This window comes from Myxocyprinus asiaticus, chromosome 33 (genome assembly GCF_019703515.2).
Source record: "Myxocyprinus asiaticus isolate MX2 ecotype Aquarium Trade chromosome 33, UBuf_Myxa_2, whole genome shotgun sequence".
Taxonomy (NCBI): Eukaryota; Metazoa; Chordata; class Actinopteri; order Cypriniformes; family Catostomidae; genus Myxocyprinus; species Myxocyprinus asiaticus.
This window is the reverse complement of record NC_059376.1, coordinates 26,399,293-26,404,951: the sequence shown is the minus strand read 5'-3', so window position 1 is coordinate 26,404,951 and position 5,659 is coordinate 26,399,293.

Below are 5,659 nucleotides of genomic sequence, written 5' to 3'. Positions count from 1 at the left end.
TATAAATCCCTCACGCAATTGTTTGTTGTTATGGTTGTTCTTGATAAGCGATTCTTTGAGATCGATGCAATAATCCATGTAACATAGAGGAGAAAATGGGTGCACATGGTAAAATGCACGCGCGCTGTAAAATGCACACAGTTTAATCACTATAAAAATAGAAAGCAGATGCACGTGGATAAATGCACGCAATTGAATCGCGATAAGAGAATAATGCGGGGGAAAACCTGATGCGTGCTGAAAAATGGCAGATATTAAAGATTTAAAGCTGAAAACAGATAGATAAGCGATGTTAAAAAAGCTTGCAGGCTACAAACACAGACTTGAGCTAGGCGTCAGCTGCAGTAGCAACTGAAAATAGCTGAAAATAGCTTAGACCAGCATGAATTCCAGGCTGGTTAGTTGTGGTTTAATTCTCTTAAAATCACTTACTATCCCTTTCTGTGTAAAGCTATATCCAATTTTTACAACTTCATTGCCATGACGACACAACACCATACACCCTCAAATAACCCCAGAAAGGATGATTTAAACAACTTTTTAAAAGATTTAACAGAGGAATTAATGCATTAAAAAAAATTATAAGCTTAACATTTCTGCCTTCAAACCCACCAAAAATTGCCCCCTTTCACTTCCTGTGTAAGTGCCTCACTGTAACTTCATTTTTTTTATGTGGTGAACAGTCGAACCAAATGACATTCCAGGAGCCAGTTTATGGCAGAGCCCCTCCCTAACTGTCAAGGCAAAGAAGAATGGCTCCATTTTGACTGGATCGTGGCAAGACCAACAAAAACAAATACCAAGCAGATCCATCAGAAAAGCTACTTGGACAACTACCAGATACTCCAGAAAGTAAGGCCCCAGACCTTCCAACACATTGGAAAATACTTCTCATTGGTTTCTTAGCAACCTCTCAAACCTCTCATCCTAAGGTTTGCCCTAAGACCAGAGGTGAAAATAAAAAAAATGTCAAGACCTCTCAAAGCAGCATTAACTTACCATGTGGCAAAAGCTGAAACAAAGAAGCCACAAAGACAAATATTTACATACAAACTTTTACTCCTAACATGGACACCAACTGCAACACATCCACTCCATGTTTGTTCACAGAACTGTTTATGTAGATTGCAGTTGTTCCATAAGCACAATAGTTCACACAAACTGAACTATGGTGGTATAAATGAATGCACATGTAATATTTAATGTTTGATCTCTATATCTTCAGAAAAATGTCACGAGTATTTCTGAAGAGGTTTGGAAAAGAAACAATGCATAGATGAAACTTTAAAGACATTGTTCTAACTATGTACTTTAAAATATGCTAATGTTCCACACAGAAATGGGATGGTTGAGCCACACTGTGTGGGCTCCCTCTGATGTCAGCAGCCAATCATAACCCTGAAACAAGAAGCACCAATCTGAAATCTCCTCCTCATCAGGAAGGTATAAGACATCCTTATAATCAGTCACACCTTTGTTCTGAGTTCCCAGTTGTTTGAGTTCGGGAGCAATAGCAGAATAATAATCAACATTCTGAGTTCCTGGCTGTTCAAGTTCGGGAGCAATAACAGAATAATAATCAACATTCTGAATCTCTGGCCTGAGTGGTAGGAGATGTAACAGAATACAACCATCCAACATGCTAAGTCTCCGCTTCACAGAGAGAGAGAGAGAGAGAGAGAGAGAGAGAGAGAGAGGATATCAGGTCACCCAACGTTCTTAGTGTCCATCCAAGAGACGTTAGAAGATTGACCAAGTACCAAGTCTCACTACAAGAGACTATTGCAACGGCAAGTTCAGAATCCCTATACCAGGGAGATAACTACAGCGACAAGGTTTAGCTCTGGTGAGCAAACCTTCTCTTCAAGTTTTGTGCATCTGTGTGTTCCAGATGATGAATCTTGCACCAACATAAGGGCTTTATATCTGTGTGTTCCACATTGCAAGAACCCTCTCTGTGCTTCCAGGAGATCAGCATTCCTCAGCTCCTTCATGTCCAAGGCTGTTGAAACTGAATGCAGCTCCTTCGCCACTGTAACTTAGCCTTGAGCCCCAATGGAAGACATCGTTATCACCGAATTCATCGACTGATCAAGGAGAATGTCTAATCACTACTAAACCTCTTTCCAGAGACTTTGGCATTAGTGTATACTATCAGTTTATAATTATCTAATGTTCCTTAGATTGCATAACCTGTGTATCAAATGTCTAGCAAATAAACTTTGAGTTATTTGTTTAAATAGAAATAAGGTTTTCACCTTATTAATTAACAGAGAGCAATTTATCTTTCCATAATATAATAGTCATTCTTTGCCATTGCTACATCTAATTCAACCTCTTACATCTTTCCATCCTATGCACTTTATTTACCTATTCATTTATTTGATCTTTTAGCATATTAGTACCATTTTGTGGTTGTTGTTAGTTATTCTTATTTATATTTTTGAAAATAAAACTAATTTTATTACAACGGTGTGTTGCTTGTGTTGATGATACAGAAGAGCTCTAAAGGGTTAGGCCGAAACTCATGAATACTTCAGATTATTCAGATGACCAGCTCCCTCCAATATACATATTTCTAATTTATTGAATGTACCATTTGGATAATTATTTTACTATTAAGCTTGTGCCCAAGGATGGAGGGAGGGGCCATCTGATATTACAGTTTTTCTGAATTGCTAAAACACTAAACCCCATTCTCTGATCCAAATGCTCAGTGGCCTAAACCCATTTGCTGAATCGGTCACTCTTTTTGCAAAACTCTAAACACATTCTCACTCACTAAAACACATTTTGCGTGTGATGCACTTGTGTTGCAAAACTGCAAACATGGGCAGAAAAGTTAAACACAACCACAACACAGTTGTCATTGTTTACACACAACGACTCAAAATTGTTCACACTTTTTTCTAATGATGTGAAAACGTGATGCTGAGGCAGAATGAATCTCTCATTGACTTTGCAGTTGCACAACATTTTTGAGTGAGTGTACTCTGTGTTTTTCATTTAGAGTGTCTTGAGTTTTGCAGTTGGACTACTGTATTTTTACACTATGCAAGTGCGGAATATACAGACGTTCAGTACTGTATTACTTGCGGTATGTACAGTATACAATATATTCACTGTGCTACTGTAAGTTGTGATTAATATGCTTTTTTGACAGTAATTGCTAAATGCGCTTACTATATACAATATAAATTTTTTTTTCTGTTACTACATGTCCTGGACACGGTGTTCTCCATTTTCTGATGTAGTGACTGAATGCTCTGTAGTGTTTATATATTGACTTGTTGTGTGCATGATCGGAAAGCATTGTTTGATTTTGGAAATGGTTTTGAGGTGATTGTTTGATTTTGTCAAAAGAGTCAGAGGTTTTGTGAATGTAGTTTGAAGATTTGGTTTTGTGTTTGAAATTGTTATAAAATACACACATACACACCTTAAGTGACAGGTGATCAAAAATCACCACATACTTTGTTGTCTTGTGTGAGGTCCAGTTCATTTCAATTGGTGCTAGGCCCTAGCAGCTAGGGTGATTTTCACTACATTAAGAAAAAGTTGAAATTATTTTTTGGTGCTAATTAATATGATGCTACAATTCAAACTCCAGTCCTTGTCATTTCCCTGTTTTCTGAAATTACTGTTTCTCTTTTTTGCTAAGGCATTAATGCAGTGAGAGCAATCCTGTGGACTTCACACTGTCTCCCTTGGGCTTTAGCTGTTGCCAATGGATGCACTGCCTTAGCTATAAAAGCCAATTAAAATAATTAAACTGACTCTCATGCAGGCAGAAAATGTGCCCTTTTACCACTTATTAGTGGCCTTATAAATAATGCTTAAAATGTTTTGTTGAGATATATTAGCCCTCTGTTAAACCTTACTGAATTTGCCCCCTTCTCTAGTTTGCAAGTTAGATGATTATTTCTCTGAAAAGGAGAGCGATTAATCATAAAGTGGAAAGCACGCTGGATGCATTAGAGCAGATAGTGAGAAAAGCCCATCTGACCTACAGGGACTATGCGTTTGCTCTTGTGTGATTGCATGTGTGTATATGTGCAGAAACTCTCCTGCTCTCCAGAAACTGTAAGTAGGTCAGAACAAGATGAGAGCTGCTCTCTTCACTTCTAACGCTGTCCAAAGAGGGCGATCATCTCAAAATCTTCACCAACCTTTAAACCGCAGTCTTAATACTCCGAGCACTTTCAACACAAATCCACAATCCTCACATCTGGAATGTATGGGATAGGACAGAGAAGCTACTGATGGTATGATGTAAGCTGTGCTCAAATTGAAGGGGGCAGTCAAGACTCCCCATAAGAAAGAAAAGGTAGTGAACATAATAATGACTATATCAACATGCTTTAATCAGTCAGTAATATGGTAAATTTCATCATCTTTATTCACCTTCATGTCTTTCCAAACCTGTATGACTTTCTTTCCTCCTTGGAAGGCAAAGGGCCTTCCAGAGCTTTTAAGGGAGGCAAACGCACCATCTTCTGAAGTCACAAGATGGCTCTGGGTGACAAACAGACTAAAATTTAAGTTGCTGTTCACTAAAAGTAGACATTCGCCCTAGCTCTCCTTGGTGTGTTCATGAGAGAAATAACAATGTCATTGTTTTGAGATTAATATTTGTAATGCATCAGTGGATCCCATTCACAAGACCACTCTGTAAAGGTCGTTTACAAAAACTTTTGGGACCCTCCATTCGAGTCAATTCGAGCACTGTATGTTTTTTGTGGCGCCGACTGTAGCAGACAACAGTACCATTAACATTACAGTGGTCAGGGTCCTGGACAGAGGACTGAAATATTAGGTGTGCACACACAACACTGGTTTGATTACAGATGTTCCCTGTCATAGGGAGCATTTGTTAAAAAATATTGTGTCACACACAGATTTGTCTTGTCACAGGACTCATGAGGAACACTATGAAGAATTTTACATTGCCCCTTCACAGCTATGTTACAAAATTCTCTAATCTAATAGCGCCCCCTACAGACAATACACACTTATGTGCAAGTGTGCAAAATGTGTTGCGAACGTGGAGACCGTTTGGAACAATACTAATGAAATCTCTTCCATTCCCACTTTGACAAATACAGTATATGCATCATTATTGAGCATTAATGTTTTTTTTTTTTTTTTTTTTGTTTGTTTTTTTTTTTTTTTTTTTTCATGAATGCATTGCATAAAAGTCCTTTCCATTTTTTATTTTAAACTACTGGGATCAAAAATGATTTGTTCAGAAAAAGAAAAATTATTGAGTGCTTTTTAATTTTACGAAACTTGTCATTGCAATGATATCAGCATCTGCTGCTAATAATTGGTGTTGATAAAGGTAAGTATGAGCAGGGCTTTAGCTAGTTGGGTGAAAGGTGGTAACGATTCTTGGGGCCCAAAGGTCTAGAGGGGGCCCACAACAAATTCAATACTGTATAATTTTAATAGGAAAGTGGCCCAGAGCAATATATAGTCAGGGTGTCAAAGATTTCCTGCTATGGCCCTGAGGATGAGTCATACCTCTGTGGCATGTGTGTGTGTGTGTGTGTGTGTGTGTGTGTGTGTGTGTGTATGTGTATGTGTGGGGTGGGGGTTTACGAGGAAATTTTTTTAGCTTTCAAACTGGTAATTACAAGGGTATTATTCTATAAATGTG